Consider the following 24,299-nt stretch of genomic DNA (forward strand, 5'->3'; position numbering starts at 1 on the left):
AATATTGGGTATTCGTGGATGTGCCCCATGATAAACGGTACACCAACATAATTATCTCGTCGACAGTAAGTCAAATTATTACCCTGGCAGGGACAACGAATTTACCAGCACAAATTGTACATCGTAAGTAATTTCACTGGCATAGTTCGGGAGACAAAAATGTACCCGTACCATTTTGACTTCTGAGCATTATGACGACGTAATACTTTGCAGCCACGTTAATTCTGTAATATTTTTGACTTTCAAAATTTCATCTCGCCTGCACCCGCATTCCACAGATGCAAAATCAGGCTGCTTCATAACGGATTGAACCTGGAACTATTTTGATAACTCAGTCGGTCATGCTTGTGAGGACTGGCTTTCAGAGATACCGAAAGACTCCACAATTAGCACTCCACTTTTGGAGTTTACGAATTCAGGAAAAAACGAACGGAAAGCCGTTAACACGCGCTTGGAACAAAAGTGTCTATAAATCAGCCATCCATTCGCATCTTATAACCCGAATCTGTCACTTACTGCGTTGTAGCATGTCTCGAAAGTGTGACTCGCGCAATAACTGTGTAACTAGTTTTATAAGATAAGTGGCGTAAAAGGGGGAAAAAACCTACTCGTGAAGTTATCCTTTTTATGTAGGAGCTTCAGCTTGCGAAATGCCGAGAGGTTGATGCCATCGCTGCCTGTAACGCCAGTTACGCCCGAGGGCATCAGATATCGCCATTAGCACACTGCAAAAATTGGTCAAAACATATCTGCACAAATGCTTTGTTATAGCCATTTATAATTATGCCATTTATTACCATGGAGTGGTGGTAGTGAACCCATGCCCATTTCCCATGAGTTTCCAAAGTACGCGTTTTCAAGAGGCAGAAGGCTAAAAATGTCAAGGTGACGATATCATGGCCAAAAAACGTGGAGTCCGCTATATTCAAATAAGTGTTTGATATCTGGTTAACGTCAATATATATTCAATGGGTGTTGATATAAAAGTGGGTCAATGCTTTACTAATCCCATCCCGCGACAGGGAAAATAATACATCTGAGAAATTAGGATCCAGTCCGCATATACGACTACCAACGGAAGAAGATCTACTCGTTATCATCTAGAACAGCCACTGCTATCCACTACGGATGGTGCGAAACATGAAAGGCTCTGATGTGTAAGTGCTCTAACCTCTGACGTCACATGACACGAGGATGCTAATGTCAAGCAGTACTTTTCCGTGAGGTTATAATTGTGTACCTACGTGTACGACATTTCATATACATTAATTCCGTTGTATAACATTCACACGTGTACAATCGTACATATGTAGCCCGATCAGATATCCAATTGTGCGTGTATTTCGATATATATTGCATAGTTGAACCCACCAGTCAAAACAGGGATTGAAATTAAGTGCTTGGAAATTTATTTATTAGCGCTGGAGTTAGCGTAGTGGTGACGATAGCGCCTGCTACTCGAGCGGCCAGGGTTCGATTCCACGTCGAAGGTTTATCTGGGCTCTTACTCCCCGTGTCACCGCTCTTATGGCGACAAAAAGCCCACAACAGGACCTGATGAAAGAGCGCACTCATAAGGACTCGAAAGAGCAAGAAAGTGCCGCAGAATAAAGATTATCATCGAAAGAACTGCGACATCGGGCACTAGGCCGAGGTGGATGTCAAATTAAGAGACAACAACTGGTCGTTCGGCATCCTCCCATGTGGTCATTGCATCGCACTGTGTCTTATCGCATTTTACATTGTGTATGTCTTTATCGGAAGAAAGAATAATTTCACGAATATTGAATATTATTTAATATGTTTTCGACAGCAGTAGGGTTAACCATACGTCCTCTTTTAAGAGAATTTGATCTCTTTTTTGATTTTTTAAAAGTGTCCTCGGAGGACGCCCAAATGTTTTCTTTTTTAAGAATTTGTTCTCTTTTTTGAAAATTTTGGTATATGTATGTTAAAATTCAACTGAGATATAGGAAATCAGTACTCAAGTAACGGCCCGGCGGGTCTTTAGGGGAGTTGATCCAGAAAGACCACCATATTTTTAGTCAACCAACGGCAAATTGATGCAAGGTGAGTATTTTGAGTGTCGAGTCGGATAGATGACCTTTTTTTAGTCAACCAATCATAAACTCGGAATATATTTACCAATTTTTCCGGATTTCACTCTGGTATTGTAAGTCTGAATTTTTTAAAAATTGACATGTCCTCTTTTCAGATTCCCGAATATGATAGCGCTGCAGTAGTATTTGATGCGATTTTACGCTTCTTTCCACGCCCTTATCTATATGATAAATGCTTATAAATAATTGAAATCCGCATGGAGACATTCGATATTGAACCGTATCCATTTGGATGGAGAGAACGTCGTATCATAGGATGTAGTGTAACTTGTTGTCAGGACCGTGACAGCACTTCGTCGGGTCCCAAAAAAAGTTGGTCTTGGGCCCCCATAGGGCGATAAACCGAACTGCTAACCCCCTCAGTCTTTACGATTTTTCTCCGCTACTTATCAGCTACATTGGGTGTGCTGTCTAGTGAGCTAGGTGATATCGCTAAACGCGCGAATCGCGCAAAAATTTCCTCAATTCATGATTGAATCGGTCAATATGAGTGCATATATATTGCTGTCTATTTTTTATCCTCTCTCTGTTCACGTAATCAGATTTACCGGTAATAGAGCTGAGTGAGGTGTCTTGGAAAATGTAGGGCCCTTAAATTAATCATCTTCGGGTGGACCCGTTGGTATAATAACTTCGTTACATGATGCTTTTTCGTGACCTATCTGGTACACTCCAAGTTTTGAAGTGTTGCTCAACCTGGAAAATTGAACACGAAACGTGATCCAAAAATTGAACGAACGCCTAGAAGTGTTGCGAAGTGTTTAAATTAAAAGTGTTTATCTTAAACTTTCGTGACAGGGGCATGGAATCAAATTCATTGGTTACGTCCGTTAGCGGAAAACATGGTCAACACAAATCATTACAACTTATTTAAAACTGATCAAATTATGGCTCGTAAATTTCTAATTTTATTATAAACAAAAAACAATGAACGTATCAGTATCACTACCACTACCACGATAAACAACCATAAGTATTTTTTTACTCTTAATGAAATTGGGGTGCTAGCCAGGCATCAAAAATATTCTAGGGCTTGCATTACAAGTATTTATATCAGGTTAATGCCAATCACTTTTGTTTAAATAACAAAGAAATCATTTCTTTGAGTCCATACAAATTTTGCAGATTTACAGAAAAGATTTTGTTGTTATTTACCAGTTTGCTGCAAAATATGAAATCTGGAAGTCATTAGGGTAGTGGTTCTTAAACATTTTTGGACACGCCCCCTTATGATAGCAAAAAATTTCACACACCCGTTATCGTCGTATCATAAAATTAAAAAAAAGCAACCAAAACGCTAGAAATCCCAATGGATAGTTGGATGGCAGTGACGGTAATGGTTGTTGATAAGAGAATATTCAAATATTAAATTCTGACCATACACAGAGAAATAACTACAAGCTGCCATGTGCGAAAAAGATTTTAGTTGACGGCGGCTTCACACCCCTTCAAATGCTTTCTCCTGTTTGAGAACCACTCCTTTAGGGTATGACAATCCTATGCATAGCAGCTCAAAACGTCAACAATGTTTCTGAATACTCCATTTTCACTGAAGCAGTTTTATATTCTTGCCATTAGCTGCAATCCAGGCTCGGTCAATCTCTGATTCGTGGCGTGCCATGGTGTTTGCTTCTTTTCTGCTGGTCGACTCCAAGTTGCGCTCCTTGAAAATGTGATTAAATTCTAAAGTTTTGAATATGTCAATGAAAATTCTAAATTTTATGCAGAAATAAATATAAATATTACACACATGCAGGTTACACAAGCACAGGAAAGGCGCTCGGATACATGTGAAATCCTATCACTGAGAAGGACTAAAATTAGCATAACGACTAATACAAATATCTAGAATCAGGTTTGCGTTTTTTTCAATTCGGTTATTTTGACATTTACATTGACATTCAGACGCCCAGGCAACAGTGAGAATGCAGAACTGTAACTCAGAATGTAATTTATAGTTGAACGTCGCAGGTCTATGTAAATTTGTATGGTCCACAAAACAGAAAAGATTACGGTACCTGTTTCAAAGATATGCGCTGGGGTCTTGGATTATATTCGTTTGTCTCTCAATTTGGCTTGGAGAAGAAGACAGTTGACTTCATCAACCTCGTTTTGCTGAAAATGTAATTGATTGCAAACAAGATCCGCCAATAAATATAGTAGAATCGTTATTCCTATGGGTTCGGATTTCCATTAAAATAATTGACATACGGTAGGCTTTACATGTAACTTTGATTCTAAGATTTTATAGCGGCTTTGAATTGAGACGAGAAAATATATCAGACAAAGGACACATTGATTGTCATTAGTACAAAAACTTTGTGACATCTTATCGAAGGTGTTGAATACTTTTCCTTCATTGTAGTAATTGTACCTGTTCTCAATCTTTCAAAATCCTTCCTTCCTGATTAAATTTAATTAACAAAATTAATTGGAATTAGCACGACATGAGAAATGATCTCAATTTGATGTTCACCTAGTCCAAGTATAGTTCAATAAGCAATAGTTTCAATACAAGTTACACCAGCTCTTTACATTCAACAACACCTCTGTTCAACGTACACAGATCAAGCCTTTCTTCAGCTCATATCGCATATATAGATAGTTTTTGAGAAAATTAGGACTGCAAAAACCAGCACATTACATAATCAATGGTGATATATGAAATGAATAAATAGACTTACATAATCACATGTTTCCATGGGTTCTTGAGGCAAAAGTATGCATCGCAAAAGATGACTGCACCGGCGCAAAATCCGTTCAGATGACTCCTCGCATCACTATCAACATTGGCTGTTAACACAGGCATGGTAGAACCAGGGGGTCTTTTCGAAGAGTCGACATCAGTTGGATGAATTTGAGGATCAATCCAAGACTGTTGAAAAGAAAATACTTGTTTTAAAAATTTGCAATAGAAGGGAACTATTCAATATTTGTACAGCTTCTTCGAGGTACAAAACTTCAATATAAAATTGAATAGTATATGCATATGCATATTGAAATGAGCCCGAATATTTTCTGCTGAGACTCGTCAGGGGTAATCGTCAGTAACTAGTAGAGAACTCAAAAGAACGTTGTACATCAACAATCGTATCACAAAATATGACGTCACCAGCATTCAGTATTCACGCAGATCTCAGACTGGATGCAATTGTATGTGACAAAAGGGTGTCTTTCATAGAACAATTTATTATTGTAATGGAAAGTCGCATGTGACCATACCATCAATTTTACTCCAGCACGAGTAGCATACTTTCCTGGATTGTTAATCATTTTAGTGAAATTTTACCAGCAAACATTCATAAAAATAACCGAATGCAGCAGAATCAAATTCATTATCTAAGGATATACCAGTTTACTTACGAAACACTGCGATGCTTACCAGTATTTTAAACAACAAATACATTTCAAAAAGGTGCCAATTGCAATACATACTACCTGCACATTAGGGCATTTTTCATATTTTTTCCATCAGCCGCAACCCAGGCTTGCTGAGTCCCTGATTCGTAGTGTGCCATGGCAGCTCTTTTTTTTTAAAAGTCAAATCCAAATGCTGCTCCTAGAATATACAATAAATACCAAAAAGAAATTGTAAATTTTATGCAGAAGTAAATATAAATATTTTACACAGGTAGGTTACAGAAGCGCAGGAGAGATGCTCAGCCCCCCAGGTTGAGAACCACTGACCTAGCCCATTATAGTTCAGTAAGCAATAGTTAAAGTACATGTTACACGAGTTCATTACGTTCAACTGCATCTCTGTTCAGTGTTCAGTGTACACAGTTGAGTGAACACTGTACAGTGTACACAGATGAAGCCGTTTTCAGCTCATATCGAATAGTCCGTAAGCTACTTTGCGAGATAGTTCGCGAGAAAAGTAGGACTGCAAAAACCAGCAAATTACATAATCAATGGTGATATATAAAATGAATAAATAGACTTACATAATCACATGTATCCATGGGTTCTTGAGACAAAGGTCTATATCGCATAAGATGACTGTGCCGGCACAAAACCCGTTACGAACGACTCCTCACGTCACTGTCAACATTGTCTGATAGCGCTGGCACGGTAGACCCAGGGGCTCTTTTCAAAGAGTTGACATCAGTTGGACGAATTTGAGGATCAATCCAAGACTATTGAAAAGAAAATATTTGTTGCAAAAATTCGCAATACAAATGAACTACTCAGTAATCACGCAGATATCATACTGGATACAGTTGTTGTTTTCTACAATAAGTTGTGCATGACAGAAGGGTGTCTTTCATAGAATAATTAAATAATGGAATGGAAAGTTGCATATGACGTTACCACCAATTTTACTCTGGCAAAGGTAGTATACTTCCTGGATTGTTAACAATTTTAGTGAAATTTTATCAGCAAACATTCATAAAAATCTTTATCACGAAGATAACCGAATGCAACAGAATCAAATTCATTCTCTAAGGATATACCAGTTAATTTACAGAACACCGTGATGCTTACCAGTACTCCATACAGCAAATGCATTTCAAAAAGGAGCCAATTTCAATACATACTACCTGCAAAATAGAGTTTAGTTCAGTTACCGTATCATAATAAACTCACAAAAGTCAAATTTGCGGACTGGGCAAAACAAATACTACCCCTTGTGATCCATTGTTTGTTGAAAAGATTGTTTGTTTGGCTGTGCTATTATTAGGGCGATTTTTTGACCGAAAAAGGTAAGATTTCGACTAAAAAATCCAAATTCACACATATTTTGACGATGGAAAACTTAATTTTGACCCCATGTACTTAATTAGGTGTTTCTCACATAATGTTAGAATTGTACTACCGGTACTTATCTTTATTTCTGGCAGGAGCTGTCTGTTCTTCCGAAGTAGTTTGACCTGAAAAAATCTTTAGGCATGAAAACTGACAAATTTTTACATGAAAAAACTTTATTTTATCGAAATCTGGACCCGTGAAGAATTCCTGTATTAGTAAAATCTCGTATTATGGTAGAAATAATTAAAACCTTGTTGTAGTAAAACGAAAGATACTTTCTCACATTTTCGGGTAGAAAGTGTCTGTCTCAACTAAGTAGCTTGGCAAGAATGAAGAAAGAACGTTCACCAGCGGCAGCTGTTGGCCGGCAACACTGAAGTTGTGCGTACACTGCACTCTCTCTCTTTCTCTCATTATGACAAAGTTGTCTACATCGCAATTTTTCATCATACGGTTTCTAATAGAAGAACCAATGCCCAGGCAGTCTTGTTTCAGTTAGGATGGTGCAGTAGGCTACGATGAGCATTTGTTTCATTTGACCGTTTATGATTCACAATGAGCAGACGATGGTCCGTCTACTACGGTAGGACTATAAAGTAGGCTACAAGATGCAAATTGTAAAATGATAAGTTCACCGTCAGTGCAATCATCTATGATACGAACGAAATGCAAGTTGCCAAAAAATTTTGATTTTGTAAACACTTTTGGCAATTATTGATCTAACGATACAATTTTGACAAAATTTTGACCTATTTTGACATGTGAAAAAAATCGCTTTAGTTAAAACCTTACCACTTGGAATAAACAGTACAGTGTAAAATGTGTTGCAGTTGAAAAACAATCAAAACCGTTGCATGACTGTCATACCGGCATTCAATTGCTGACATTGCAGTACTTGTCCACAATGGACCACAATATCGCCTACATGGGGATATTTCAGTGTGGATAGAGAGAACATCCCTTTATCTATATGTCAAAAAAGTTAGTTCGATAGCAGCGCCCCATCAGTACCGTAGTACTGGACCTGATCGCAGCCTGGTATATTATCAGATTCGAAGCTCGATCATCCAACAATAAGATCAGACGAATCATATACCACAAAACATCTAAAGAACATTCATATGAATAAGGGATATCAGTAGCCTACTGAAACATCTAAAACAAACGACCTTACTGCAATGTCAAAACGAGCTCATTTTATGACTATTCTCACGTTACATATATTCAATAACATTTACCGCATTTCCATACCTTACAGTACATGGATGTTATGATCCTTTACGCCATCAGGTAGCAGAAACTGCTTCAATATATCCATTCCGCCAAGTCTTTTCGTGTACCCTACTCTCTTTACCTGAAGCTTGACGAACCAACAATTCAAATTCAAAACTGAAATCGAGCGCGCTCTACCGTAACGTAGGTGGTGACCCCTCTGCGTCACAGGGAAATGTGTATATTTTATTGAAATATTACCCTTAAACTTAGTGTTTGGTCAGTTGAGTAATATTATTTTAGATATACCATGATTTTATGTGATCTCCAAACGTACCGATAGTTTATGAATGCGAAATTGATGATAAATTACTAAGTATAAATTTTCTTGATAATAAGCCGCAGTGGCAAAGTGTTACATGTAAACGGAGAAATACGCAGAAGCGTTGCGACGAGAATGGCCCAATGCGTTTATATGCCCAAAAAGTGTGTCTGTACGCAGAAAAAAGTGTTATGAAGTGTTCAATACGACCTTGCAGATTTAGAGTGATGTCAAAATATATTGAAATCGCCCGAACTTACTAAACTAAAAGACACACACGATTTTAAATTGATATTTCTTTACTGGCTAATAATTTTTCCCTGCGGGATGGCATTAGTCATGTGGGGTTCAGAGCGCCTGGACAGGACCATTCGACGCCAGCCATTTAGGCGCCAATTGGCATTTAAATATACATGTATATAGGCCTATCTATCGAAATTTTCGGTCTGCCCAAGGGCAGTCCTTTTCGGCCAAGGTCTTCTAGCTGCTGATCGTTCTGGCACACTTCTCGGTGTCGCATGTTACAGCATGGCCTATAACTTCATATGTCTTGGTGCGTCGTGGCACGGTAAAGGCCGACGCCCAAGTGTCCATTTCTATAAATCATGCGTATTTTTGTTGTGGAAACGCTACCCAATAATGAAGGTATTTGTCAACATTAAATCGCGGGCAGCACAAAAAAAATTCGAAAAAGTTGCATAAATTTATAAAGAAATACTTCATAATTTATGCAAATTCGTGAAATAATTTTGGGCCCCATTCGAGTTCACCCCCCCCCCAATTTGGGGATTTGGAGTGCGGCAGTTACGGTCCTGCTCGTTGTTAACATGTCATCAGATCTGAGGTCATTCGGGATAAGTATCCGGCCGTGTCCTACCGAAAGTTGTGATGAGAGAGAGAGAGAGAAAGAGAGAAAAAGAGTCTTTATTCTCATCGAATTAAAATACAAAACAAGGAGACGACAACAGTGATGTCATAGAAGACATGCAGCACAGTCTAGGATAGTATGCTGCCGATATTGACAACTCAAAACGGGTCGCGGGCCACATTTCGAAATTTGTAGAGGCCGCGGGCTGCATGACTTCAATATCGAGATAAAAATAGGCAGCGCAGTTTAATAGCTACGTTTTGATAACTCCAAGGCAGTACAACGCTGTGCTCGCTAACATCGGCCAACCTTTTTGCTATTCGCGGCCGCATTTCGAATTATTTGTGTAGTGTACGGCCACATTCCAGTGCATAGTCGTAATGAACTAACTGGAGGCCAATTATTCACGCTAAACTGTCCTTGTCCATTGCCGGCGAATTCCGGAATAAACTTACTTTTCTTGGCTTAATGGGCGAACCGAAATCGTGAGTAGTCTTGTTATGTGACCCAGTGATCCGTCTTGTAGCCGCGCGAGGCGCGAAAATGTTTTCATATCCATTACTGAATTTCGTCAACAATACTAGCATAGTTTCACAAATTACTATCAACTATTTATCCTTTCTCTGCCTATATGATCAGATGCACCGGTAGAGTTGCCGCAAGGGCCGGGCGTCTTCGAAAATTTAAGGTAGTATTATTGCTGTGCTACGGTATATCTTTGACTAGACCAATTGATCTTTGTTTCCTTTTCCTTGGTCCCAATTGTTGTTAGTCCCTTTTCAAAGATTTGGGAGTCAATGCGTAACTTCAAATTGCATGTTGACGGTCGCCAACACAGTCCAATCGAATTAAGTGTCGTCGGCCGCGTAATTCTCCTTCTACCGCCGCAGATTGGCTACCCCTTGACTGAAGAATCAATATCGGGTTTAGCTAGACACGGTAGGCTACTTGCTGGAAAACTATCTCCTCTAAAAAACTTGGTATTCTGGGTAGGCCGAAGTCGTTTTCTAAGCGTCTTGGTCTTTGCAGCGGTGGGCCATAGCACGTCCTGGCAATAATATACCCGTTCATATCAGCAAATTCTTCCTCGATAGAATGATATTACCAACGCCCAAGCCTAATCAGCTAGTGAGAAATAGTGAAATTAGGCACAGAAGAATAGCTTACTTTGAACAACAACAACATTATGTTTGAACTGAAATCAATTTCAGCATTTCCAAATGCTTTACTAAGCGTTCTTCCGAACTTTCAAATCAGGTCGCGAGCCGCACAATATGACCTCGCTCGCCGAATGCGGCCCGCTGGCCGCGAGTTGGTGACCTCTGGTATACAGGATGGGAATGATCTGTGCGACCCTGCATGTCAATTAGTCCGACCAAACTCACATCACATGATTACATCGTGTCTCCATACAATGTGGCTGTAACGAATGGATGTTCAAAAAAGAGATAATTACATAAAGTTAAAAGATAATAGGTAATCTTTTAATCAATGTATGAGCAAGGGTTTGGCAACAGTGTTAGTAGGTATCGGTATGACAATAAGAGAAAATCAGGTAGGTCGTCTTTTACAACAAAAAAAATATTAAACGGCATTTTACGGATATGTCGTCGTATTGCATTCCATATGATAGGTCCCGAGTAGTCGATGGATCTCTGAAATAAGTTGATATTAAGTGATAAGTTGTAAGTAGATATTTGCGTTAGATGAGGATCTGGTATCGTGTGATTTGTCAATCAAAGTTTTAAATATCTTATTTGAAGCGTTTGCACCGAAACGTAAGTGACACTTGTGCTAAATTGACTGTTGCAGGCGAAAGGTTGGTATGTACAAAAGTTAACCGGTACTTATTTATAGTGTCCACAAGGAAGAGAAATCAACACCAACGACTGAGAACAACAGTCATTTTAGCGCAACACAGAATTATGCTTATGACGATAAGCAATTCATGAATGAAATTCTCTAGCGGTACCGGTGTATTTTCATTCCAAATCATAACATTTTGAACGCTACACGGGAGTAGATTGGCGTAATTCGAGCCCAAAATGATGGAAACTATTGCTGCAAAGTGGCTAGTGTAAATGTCTTACTTGCAAAATCCCAGCAGTATCAGGTGCGGGTTACTTAGGTTGATGGTAAAAACGGATGATAACTGACGAGTTAACGTTTTGTAGAGCGAAGTGGTCAATATCGAGTGTTTCTTCTGTACTACATTGGAAAGATCTATTGAGTTCATCTAGCACAGGGTTTTATGATCGCGGACCCACATTTTCCGTGAACCACCTCTCAAGTTGACTTGCGAATTACTTGAAATTGTCAGCAGGTTCGCCCAAACCAACTCACAGCCCATGCTGAAGGCTGGGACTATGTGCGCAGTAATAGCAATGTCGCAATTACCAACTCGTCAATCTCCGTCTATGTGGCGAGATAGCGTAGTGGTATAATCCGCAGCTGCAACAGCATGGGTTGCGCGTTCGAGTCCGACCGAAGTTGACCCAAGAATTCCTACCTAAGCGTTGGAGGTTTATCGAGGCTCCTTCAACCGTGTATAAGCGGCGTCTTATAAAAGCCTAGAAGTGGGTTGCGCTGTAAGTCGGCCGCTACGGAATAAAAATGAAGAGAGTTGATCCGGCGTAAATGATCGTAGTTGTCAACAAACATTAGGAATATCACAAACAAACAAAAAAATTTCCGTCTATCAAAACTAAAGCAACCTATCTGGGCTAAGCATACGAAAAAATAACCGAACGAACTGAAGAACAAAATTTGAATACGCCATTGGCATAAAATTGAATAAACGATTGACATATTACCAAAATAACAAAACTAGAAAAAAGGGGGGAAATATACAAATAAAGACAAAATAGGCTGACGACCAGCCCGCTACATGGGACGAGAGTCAGATGTTTTTAGCTAGAGTTGCGTCTCGCACACTAAAGACTTGAGTCGCCCTTTGTCAAGCGGGTTTCCTTAGGGAAATAAATTTTAAAAGAGGCGACCCTAAGTGCCATGCCGAATTTTTTTTAGCATGGACAAATTTAAATAAACGGTTGTTGTTACCTTTCCTGAACTAAACCTCATGCTTTTTATTGGGCTGCAGTAGGGTTACCATACATGTTTTTCTTTAGGAGGATTTGTCCTCCTTTTTCATGCAATCGGAAATGTCGTCCGAGGACGTCTTACTGTCCTCCTTTTTTAAAATTTGCCCTCCTTTACAGATTTGAAAGCCAGGCTAGTGGATAGGCTGGGCTAAAAACGTGGACGTTGGAGCGGGTCATTCGGGAGTAGGATTGGAAATAAGACCTTTTTTTTAGTCAACACAACAGCAGTATCGTTAAAAACTGGGTAATCCGAGAGTCGAGTCTGAAAGATGACCTTTTTTTGGTCACCACAACAAGATTTCCAGTTACAATTTTAGAATCAGCAGTTTTCCATTCTGTAAATCTAACTTTTATGATTCGTAAAGAGTGTCCTTCTTTCCGGATTCCAAAATAACCCTACTTGATAGACGAAGCAATACTAATTTGCCTGTATTCGACATGCGTTGCGATAGATATAGTATTGTGGTGTAAGGTCAATCTACCTGAACATACATACTGTACGCAGCAACATCACTATATTTTTACGCATACCGGTACAGTTTATTTTCATGTTCTTGAGCTTGATAAATGTGCCATTCAAGAGAGAAATGGAAGTAAAGAGATCGCTCATTGTTTTCTCCCCAAAATTCACCAAGGTTAATCACGGACCCCCTAATACTTTGTCATGGAACCCCAATGGAAACCACTGGCCTAGCGGATTCCAGTTTTCGAGTCTTTGGTCTAACCCGGCCGGGATTGAACCCACAACTAACCGACCAAGAACCCGGACGTATCATCATTACGCTATATCGCTCGGTGTACAGTGACATGTTGTTGAGGTCTGGTCAGCTCCAGCCTGCACGCGATACTAAAAAGCATTCAAAATGTTTGCAGGTGAAGATTTATGTTTCGTCTGAAGTCGGGTCGACTCGAATATAATCAGAAACGAATGCAATCAAATCTTTGTAGCGTGCGGGAATGGTGTCGTATCGCTATAATCTCATCAATTAATTTCTTTGCCAAGTGCTCGAAATGAATCAAGCTCGTCCGCCGATCAGATTTCCTCTAGCTTCCAATGTAGTCACTTTCATTCATTTATCTCCCCAGAAAAAAACGCAAGTCGATTTTCTAGGAAGGTATGTGCTCCGTCACATTATATTAAATATCGGTAAAATCCTTGATTTCTGTGACTGCAGCCGCTGCCTGGCAGTTGTCATGCTCCTGCATTTGCGGTGGCATCTTCTGATCTACATTTTTATTGAACTTATCAGTCGAAATTTCCATTCAGGTAAATGAAGCCTGATATATCACCAACCTTGTTCGAGGTCACAGACGCGCTTCATGAGATGATCATCTCTCGTCGGGAAAAGGCTATTTGCAATACTCAAGTCACGTGGTAGGTTGAAGATTGTAGCTATCGACAGAGGCTGGGAAAATCGATTACGTGAGTGATTCGAGTCCAGTCCAGTGTCCGCGAGCATCATAATTATTACTTCACAACAGTATAGGCAAAGTGGAACATTCAGATATGTATCTTTTATGCGACCACATAGAATATAATGTCAGTTCTGCATTACATTCAACTAAATTTCAATTTATTGTCAAGAATTTCATCATTTTAATGCAACACAAGGCTGCAATACAATGGATGAAAGATAGGAAGGTGTCGAAACTACTTGGATTAGCCTTCGAAATCGGACACCCACCTGACCTGGGCGATGCATAATAGGAGACATACACCATGAATGAAAAGAAAAGCAGATAAGATAAAAGGACAGGCGACAAAACGAAGAGGCATGTGTCGGAAGACCAGAGGTGGTCAAAGTAGTCAATAAAGATACTCAAGTAGCTGTATAAGTAGCGGCGAAAAAATCTACTTAAGTATGAGTAGAAGTAGCCTACTTCTTCCATAAGCAACCTGAAACTACTTGAAGTAGAAGTAGAATTGACTGACTTTAAAATTACTCATGTAAGTAAGTAATAGTGAAAACGATCTTAATTCGTTCGCATGGATTGTCAAAAGCATTCGTCCACATCTTTTGAATGAAAATGATTATATTCATATGTAAATGCGATACTAATCCTCTGTTTACTCGAACAGCCTGTTTTAGAAAATATCATGGTATGGCACCCTTCCCCATATTATAATGCCCGTAGTTTCGTCGAAGAACAATACGCAGAAGCCGTATCAGATACTGTGCAAACACTTTACGCGATTAGTAAACGTTAACAAAAATATGGTGACTCGTAAAAATGCCATTTGTGTAGTTTTATTTCCGGAAATTAAAGGCATTACTACACTTGCTTTTATGCTTCAATATGTTTGTTCTCCAGACAAAAGAACCAAAACTGATTAGAACTCAACGTATGATGTTGGGAATTGAAAGAGAAAAACAAATATTACTTCTAAAAGCGGAAAAATGTATTTCATGTCTTTAGTCCAGAAAGTTTCGAAGGTGGTATGTTAAAATAGGTCTAAAGCTAAAAAAAGTCAGATTCTTCTTTTTCAGATTAGGACACGCCATGGACTGTTAGATTACGATGTGATAAGTAAATGCTAAATTGCGAAACATCAGTTTCAAACGTTATGATAGGCCATATATACTGTGATGAAATATTTCACATGGGCGACAATACGGTGCGAGCTGAACCACGCAACCAGCTACCTGAAATATATTCACCGATACTTTCGTGAGATCAGATTGGTCTTTCCATATCCAAATTATTCCAAATTCTAGACTTTACTCAACTTTTATGAAAATTAGATGGCGGCACTCCGTGAAAACAGCTCCGAAATTCCTCAGGCTATCCGCCTGATTGGAGGATTAAACTACTTCTACTTGACAAACTGAAATAGTGAAAAGTAAGTAAGTGGATGACAAAATATTACGAAGTAGAAGGAGAAGTAGCGAGAAATTATATATACTTGAGTAAGTACCCAAGTAGCGGAAAACTACTTGAGTACTTCAAAAAAGTATAAGTACTTCGTTACTGACCACCTCAGCGGAAGACGAAATCGATATCTCAGGTCGTGGTCTGCTAAACTAGAGAGCTGACTAGTATTGATTAGGGGGACAATTGTTTGTATTTCGACTGGAATGTCGACATGCTCGATCACCGTCAGACAGCCGACGAGATAGTGTTCCACACTGCAGGTCCAGCATATTTCATAGGGCGATGATATTTTTTGTCGACCATATGGTAGTTGGACGACGTGGACGCGAATGTGTTGTATTTATGCACTTTTGATAACGAGGTTAAGAAGTCATTGAAGTTTTCGGGTCAGTGATCGCAGTGGAACTGATACATAAACTTGGCAATGTCGAGTTTCCGTGTATATTTTATGTCTGGGACACCGAATCTTTTGAGAATTGATTTGTTGGGCCCTGGCTATGATACGGAGGACCTGATGTTATAGTTTTTGCGGTGACTCCAAGCCCCTACATATGATGTCATGTTGTAACTTTGATTGGAATAATGATTTAAAGAGTATCAGAATGAAGTGTATATGGCTGTAGAATAGACCACAGTTCCGTGATAATTTTGTTTCTTGAGACTGAATGTGACTCTTCCATGACATGCTCGAGTCTAGTATAACCTCAAGGTATTTCGCATTTTCTGAGTTGAAAATAGGTTGACCAGCTATGTTAGCGGTTAGTTTTGTTTTCGGAGTTTATGGCCAATAACCGGGATTTTGCGGCGTTGACGCAAATATTATTGTTGACCGTACACTTTGGGCATTTGGTCACTGGTCACAATAAAGAGTATTTCATATTTTTACCAAACCTATTTCATTGCACTTTGTGACAATGCTGCAGGTTAGCACGACTTCACATATACGTAGGGTTGCATTTAAAACAAAAATCAATTTAAAACAAACATGTTTAAAACAAGGCCCTTGTTAAAAACATGTGTTTATTGTTTTATTAAAAGCAATGACGTCACGAATAGAATTGTGACGTCCTAGTGGATTGACGATGACAATTGAAAATACAGGGAAATATAGCTCCTTTGACGAAATGTGTGTACTAATGCTGTTCAACCGACTATTTTGACGGTTCGAACCATCCCATATCGGTATACGTCGGCTATATCAGGCGTTAATTATACGTAGGCTCATACAACATGTTTCCTGGAACGTTTTCACACAAATATGGCATAATTTTACAACTTAAATAAAAAAATTCAAAGGCCTTTGTTCAAAACATTGCTTAAAACATGTTTTAAACTAAGTGTTTTAAAACACCGTTTGTTTCAAATGCAACCCTATATATTAGTGCGGAGCGGATCGACAAATTCTCTGGTTCGATTCCGATCCGGTTTTTCAATTCTCTGGTCCAGCTCCGATCCGGCTCCGGCCATATCAGGAAAGAGTGCTGATCCGGCCCCGATCCGGCTCCGGTCAAAAGTGAAAAAGTCCGGCCGGAAATCCGGCCCTACACGGTACGGTGGTTCCGTGAATTTATAAATATGACTAATATTTTCGCACTGGCTTGGCAATTACTTGCGTGTGGTTGGTTGGTAGTTACTTAGTTACAAAATTCATGCTTATCCATAAAGATTCTGGCCGTATCAAAAAAATACTGATCCGGCTCCGATCCGGTTCGGCCCGAATTGAAAATATTCGGCCGGATATCCAATCCGGCTCCTGTCCATGCTCCGCACTACTACATATATGTCATTTCCACTGATGAGTGTAGCTTTGTATTACATCTTTGTATGATGTCATGCGAACAATCGACGTTTACAGCTTCCCACACTGAAAAATAGTAACGAGACTGCATTTATTGTTGATACATTACCTCTTAGTGGCAAGGAGCATATAATTTCAGTACCCAGAAAAGTTATCTCTGAGTGCTCGGACTTAAATCATTAGAATTAATACTAGATGCAGCTTGGAAAACTCATTGTGCACGCCATACTATGGACGGTTCACGATCTACTCTCTTCAATGCCAAGCGCCCCGTGTAACAATACTATATAGCTTGACCTCACCTCACCTCATCTCAACAATGCTCATCGAAGTCGCACATCACGATAATTGGTCAGAAACTTGCGCTCTCTGGTGCGACGGAGGTTGGTGACATTATCGAGCAAATTGAATGTATGTATGTATGTATGTATGTATGCAAATTGAATATACGAAAACACACACAACGAGGGAACCGGTGGTAGTACGCTGTTATATTCCTGCACTGCTCGAGAATGAAGTTTCGCAGAAGATTATGCACGGGAGGATACTACTCAAAACACGTTCCTATCGGGAAAAGTCTAAATGTTGATTCATCACACACTTGTAATTTTGTTTTTTTACTTTCATACCGATGCAGGGAGGGATAGCAAGTATTAACATTCAGGGACTTGCGACCAGTATATGTTGAGATTACGATAACATTCTGTTATTCCATTTCAAGGTTAACAGGATGAAAATACTTGTTTGGCTCGAAGGCGGATCAAATCGATTATAATCATAAACCATTGTAAACAAATCTGTCTTGCGTGTTGGATTAGTGTCGAATCGCGATAACCCGGTCAAGTGAACTTAATTTCCTCGCTAAGCGCTCAAAATAAATTCAGCTCGACTACCTATCAAGTTTCCCCTCATTTTCACGGAAATTACTCCCGTTTATTTAGTAAGATGATTGACACTAAGTTCATTTTTACTTCCTCGGCTGCCATTGGGTGCGACCTCTGCCATAGGCAATCGTCAGGTGAAAGCAGCAAATTTCCGAACCACGTCAAAACTACTTGAAGTACAAGTGTTAAAATGGGGGTCTTAAAAGTATTAAAATATGCATTTTCTTTACAGGTGCTTCTGTTTTTGCCTGCTTACTCGAGTTGTCATGCGTCCAAGCGGTTTCCGCTTCTACTTGTAAGTGACAGCGACGCATTTTTATTATCTTTCTACTTTTAGTCCGCTCAACTGGTTTAGGCTGACAGTAGTATTGAGATGTCTTGGAAATCTCTGAAGGTCGAAGGTTAACCTAATAATGTCTGTATCTGTTTAAATAGTCAGGAATGCAGCTACTGTTGATGATGCATCTATATGATAACTATAGCCATACGATGCTTCCTCTTTATAAAGGATTTGCTCTCTTTTTACAAGAAATGGAAAATGTTCTCTTAGTAGGACGTCCAAAGACAGCAAAAAAATCTCACGAAAGACATGAAAACTAGATTTCGACTGAACCGAAGGATATTTAGCAGGAAATTCACACGGATTTTCAAATATAGTAACCCTGGGTAGCAGCCTATTCGAGAATGCTCGGAACGCATTTCGTAATTATGGTTTTGAGTTAGGCGAACAAATTCTTCGCAACAAAGCAGCAATAAACTCACGTAAGCAAAAATGACGCGAATCACCACGGCATACTCAGCCAGATTTTAGTGACGAGTTATACATATAAATGAATTGGTGGAAAATGGGTGCGTTTACCGCATATCAACTACAACGAAGAAAAGTGTATATCAGGATCGAACGCGCTGGTTACGAATTTTGCTTCTGCATCCATTCCAATATAGGCCGATTAATAAAATACATTAATTTACATGGAGATATATCAGCGGGGTAAGATTCCGTGCACCACCTACATGCGACTTCTCCGGGAATACACGAAAGCAGAACTCGACACGCCGCTGGGATTTACCAACTTGAGAATTGCTTAATTTGAATCGTTACCCCAATCGGGCCACCGTTTGAAAACACCTGGTCTCAACGCATTGTGGTGACTGCTAATCACTCTAATTAGTTTACTTCGTTCCTACGATTCTGTTTGTAACCAAGTCGCTTATGTCTGTGCTTGGAAGTGCGTGTATTAGTTTCGCACAAGCACACGATAACTTTTCGCCCAGGCGGGATTATCGAACAGATGTTTGCCAATGGCACAATTTATGACCCGTGATTGCTGAGCATCAAGCTTGAGCGGATGACTAGCGGGTGAACTTTACTCCGAGAGTGATTCGCGTGTCGGAATAAATCTAGGGACGTGCTGATTTATGCGTTCCTGCAAACGCTTCGACGTTTTTCCCTCGTAGCTACCATCACAGTGTCACTTATATTCGTACATTACATTACTTTGTTGAAGTGCACGAAGCACGTATTTTCGTGCTACAAGGAGCAGTTGCGTTGTCGTGAAAATCACTTTGGTTTGCACTGTGTCGTAACCTGACATGGGGTGATTACTTAAATAATGTAATCGATTGCAGTTACGATTACTTCTGAATCACGCGATTACGATTACGATTACGATTAAAGCAAAATCAGGAAGTGGTCGATTACGATTACGATCACATTAGGAAAGTAATCACGATTACATTTATTTTGCTTCTTAAAACTAATGTTACAAGATGTATTGGAAGGCAATATAAGGATTGCAATGAAAAGGCCTCATGAGATAATTTTTTAAATAAATGATACGTCATTTGCTTGTTATACGTCATAATGCACCCGTTTCCCTACTTTATAGGGGACGATTTGTCGCACCCAACGATTTGTATTCTTGCAAAGTCCGTACATGCCGCACCCAAAGCTCCTCAATAGGGTGGAGAGCGAGCATAGAGGGTAATCAAAAGTATTTCGTAAATCAACATAATTTATTGGGTATTTTCGTGATATTTATTGAAATTGAAAATTTTCTTCAAGCTTCGCGATTTAATGGCTCTAGATAGCTTGATTTTGAAATGCATACCGCTCCCCGTTAAAAAACACATGCATAATTCAGAGGAATATGCATTTCGGTGTTGGTCATTACCGCGCCACGACACACCAAAACACATGCTGTTTCGGCCAGCATGCGACTCCTCGAAGTGTGTCACCAAAAAAAGACCTTGGCCGAAACTTTGGGTAGGCCTATGTGATCATTTGCAGGGTTGTAATGACTCGAGTCACGATTTTTTTGTTACTCGACTTGACTCGAGTAAGTTTTTCAAAGTGTTAAATGACTCGACTCGACAAGAGGGGCGCTGGCGATTTTGAAAGGGGCGGAAACGCTCCGATATGCAATATGGGGGGAAGGGGGGGGGTTGATAGGGGGGCGTTGAGCACAAGGGGCGATATGGGGGGGGGGGGGTGCTGAAGAAAAAATGGCTTCGCAATAGATGATGTGGTATTAGGACATATCCTTAATGAGTATTCAAAGCAAATTAACATTCCACAGAACATGTCAAATCCCGAAATTTTTGAAGTGTTTGCTACATGTTTTTTTAAATGTAGTGGGTTATTATAATTCATGTAAAACGAATTGCGCGTACTTTTACATCGCCAATTTCCCGTTAAAACACTGCTGTCACGCTTCCTAGAATTATTTTCAACAAAATGTTTCGAATCCAGTATTATAGCCCGCAGCGCACAGCGTGTGAAAATCGAAGGAGGCACTGTATATCACTTTTGAGTGTGAGAGCCCCTTGTACAGAAACTAAGTTTTGAAGCTTTGTGCACGAAATGAATAACTAAATATACTTGTATTTGAGAGCTACAAAATTAAATCGTCAGAATATTTCTTCATTGTATCATAAAGGATGATACTATCTAGTGTTGTGGTTCACAACCTCACATGAACGTTTTATAATATGAGTTGCTTTGTTTGGAATACATTCATGTTAAAATTAATAACTGGGTACAGTACTAAATTCAATGTGAGCAGATATATGCATCTCATTCTCAGTTGACTTATTGTTACAGAAAGCACTAAGACAAAATCCAATTCCATTAATTTCCCCGAATTGCCATTCGCAGATGTAAATTCAGGATGGTTCGAACCACAAGGTATGAGACCGTGCCCGATTGTTGTTATACCAACCTTGATTTGACCCTGAATATACCACACACAATTATTATATGGTTTATTATGGTCCTCGAACGCGATTAAAGCGCGAAATATTTCCAATATCAAAGTCCCGAAATGACTGGACTTTGACCTCTTGCCAGGACCGAAACTGCTGCAAACCAAATCCCCAATCAGTGAGCTCGAATGGTGCCCTAAATTATTTCGGTGAATGAACATAAATTACACATCATGTTTTGACGACTCCCTCACGGAAGAATACTCATAATTATAGAAAATAGAAATAGGCATTTCGGCGTCGGCCATTACCACGCCACGATGCACGAAGACATATGAAGTTCCGGTCAATATGGGACTCCGAGAAGTGTGTCAGAAAAATCGTCAGCGAGAAAACATTAGCCGAATAGGATTGCCCTTATGTTGACCGTGAACTTCGATGTATATAAGTCTAATTGTCCATAGGTGCTTAAATCGCTCGTGCCGAATTATCATGTCGTCGCAATCTGCACCCCACAGGACAAATAACATCCATCAGAGAAAATTATTTACCGTTGAAGAAATACCAATTTTGAGTCGTGTGCTTACTTTAGTACAGTGGTTCCCAACCTTTTTCGTCTCGTGCCCACCTTGGCCGATATTTGAGCTAACATTTCCCCCTATAAAAAAGTTTCCTCTGACTAAAACAATGTGCTTTTTAACGCGCAACCATTTGTTGACTGAGCAATTAATGGCCAACAGAGGTGTTCAGTAACGAAGTACTTCTACTTTTTTGAAGTACTCAAGTAGTTTCCCTCTACTTCTGGTACTTACTCAAGTAGAAATCTTTTTCGCTACTTCTACTTCTACTTCATAATATTTTGTGAACTACTTACTTACTTTTCGCTATTTTCAGTTTGTCAAGTAGAAGTAATTTAATCCCCCAATAAGAAAGATAGCCTTAGGAATTTCGGGGCTATTTTCACGTAGTACCAACATTTAAATTTCATAAAAGTCATGAATTACTCAAAATTTTCGTTGCGCTTCGCGCACAGTAGATATGGAGTGACATATATGTTTTAACAAAAGTATCGCTGAACATAATTTAGATAACGGGTTGCGTGGTTGCGTTCACACCACATTGTAGCCTATATCAAATATTTCATCACAGTAGGTATGGCCCTCATAACGTTTGAAACTACCGTTTCGCAATCTAGCCATTACCTATTATACATAGCAGCCCATGACGTGTCCTAGTCTGGAAAGTGGACCTTGACTTTTTTAACGTTAGACCTATTTTAGCAGACCACCATTGAAATTGTCTGGAAAAAAGACATGAAATATATTTTCCGCTTTTTAGAAGTAGTATTTATGTTTTTCTTGCAATTAAGAGTATTATACGCTGAGGTCTAATTATAGTTTCAGTTCTATTGTCTGGAGAATGCTAATATTTTCCGAAAATAAAGCTATACACTATATGATATTTTTATGATGTGCCATATTTTTAATTAGCGTATACTAATCGCGCAAGGTGTTAAAGCCGTATCCGGCACAACTTCTCCGTATTGCTCTTCGGCTGAACTAGGGGCCTTATAATATGGGGGAGGGCGCCATGCCATGATATTCTCTAAAACGGGGTGTTCGAGTAAACAAACGAGTAGTATAGCATTTCCATATCAATACTATCGTTTGCATCCCATGATATGGACGATTGCTTTTTCTGTCAAAAATTGACACCTCCTGGGATGCATCAATATGAATCCAGCTCTCTACACCTTCCGCATAGCTCCATTTGCAGCTTTTGACAGTCCATGCGAACGAATTATGATCGTTTTTACTACAACAACTACTTACTTACTTGAGTAGATTTGAAGTCAGCCAATTCTACTTCTACTTCAAGTAGTTTTAGGTTGCTTATGTAAGAAGTACTTCTACTCGTACTTGAGTAGATTTTTTCGTCGCTACTTCTACTTCTACTTGAGTAGCATTCTTGACTACTTTGACCACCTCTGATGGCCAAACATATTCAGATATGTCCGAACTATGTCGAATGCGGACCGCACTAAACTTTGATAAAGTACAGTTAATTTTGACCGGTCGGGTAGCCGCTGACGAAAAATAAATCACTAAGCCCGCTTGCTATGGACTTGAGTTGAATCGATGAATTTGGTATGTTTTTCACGTTTGCTCATATGTTGGCTTAAAAAGTTAAACAATTTCACTGGCGGCCTTCTTGCTGAATTCGGCTTGACGATTTCCTGCTTAGTAGCAATTTGGTCGAGAAACTGTCGCGGGCCCAACGAAATCGTCTCGTGAGCCTCACTCTATCAGGGGTGTAATATCTACGGAAGGCATTTAAACATACACCTAGCTTGAAATCCGCCAAAGAAACACACAATTCTTAAGAACTAATTTCTACTTAACAGTTCTATACCATAAAAACCTTGTGAGCCTAGTGTATCTTCCGACACAATGCCAAAGCCAGATTCCCCCCTAAAAATTTTAAAATTCCCCCCATGTGACATATATATGCAATTCCACCTATTCATTCATACATTGTAGAAAATTTTGGCGCCTAGGGCGACCAGGTCACACAAACTTTGCTGACCATCGTAATCACGCGATTGGGTTTTTGAGGCAAAGCTCTCATAAGTTTGATTTGGTGGGGGGCACCGGAGCACAATAATTTTTGAAAGGCGGCGCTGGAGGAAAACAGGTTAAGAACCACTAATTTAAAACGTTACTTGGTTGTTAATGCGGCTCTTCAAGATCTAACTCGAATTATGTAGCGAGGCTCCCAGTTGTCAACGCGTACCACAACCGAAATAACACTTGTATGTCTTTCAATATATTCGTTTACTAAAGCCAAGGCGCATGAATCTTCTTGCAGCAGTGGTAATACGGAAGTGATGCTGTGAACTAAAAGTTACGCAAAAACAGAATCAACACTACACAACTGCGTCCTGTCTAACAATGCAAATCTTGTCAATTTATTCCGGCAACAATCCTACACTAACGTCATTGATCTTAATTACTAATTATGTCTGTAGAAAGGTTAACAATTACTAAATATGTCAATTAAATAAGATCAACAACAGACCAAGAGCATGGCTTACATCTGGATTACACGCATGGCTTGGTACTTTTGAATAACGATGGTACGATATTGTTACAGTTGTAGCTAGGGTT

General features: G+C 39.5%; 1 protein-coding gene and 1 long non-coding RNA gene across 2 annotated transcripts in view; one reads left to right on the top strand and one right to left on the bottom strand.

Annotated features, from left to right (window-relative positions):
• Positions 1–24,299, top strand: part of LOC145436202 (uncharacterized) — a 236,855-nt gene that overhangs the window by 73,460 nt on the left and 139,096 nt on the right. The window lies entirely within an intron of this gene.
• Positions 4,156–5,671, bottom strand: LOC145439298 (uncharacterized). The gene is made up of 3 exons (XR_013915136.1): positions 5,559–5,671; positions 4,805–4,995; positions 4,156–4,235 (listed from the first exon to the last, which is right to left on the bottom strand). It is a non-coding gene; the product is annotated as an uncharacterized LOC145439298 (long non-coding RNA).

This window comes from Botryllus schlosseri, chromosome 1 (assembly GCF_051294905.1).
Source record: "Botryllus schlosseri isolate E-star chromosome 1, Bs_hap1, whole genome shotgun sequence".
In the NCBI taxonomy this organism is placed as follows: Eukaryota; Metazoa; Chordata; class Ascidiacea; order Stolidobranchia; family Styelidae; genus Botryllus; species Botryllus schlosseri.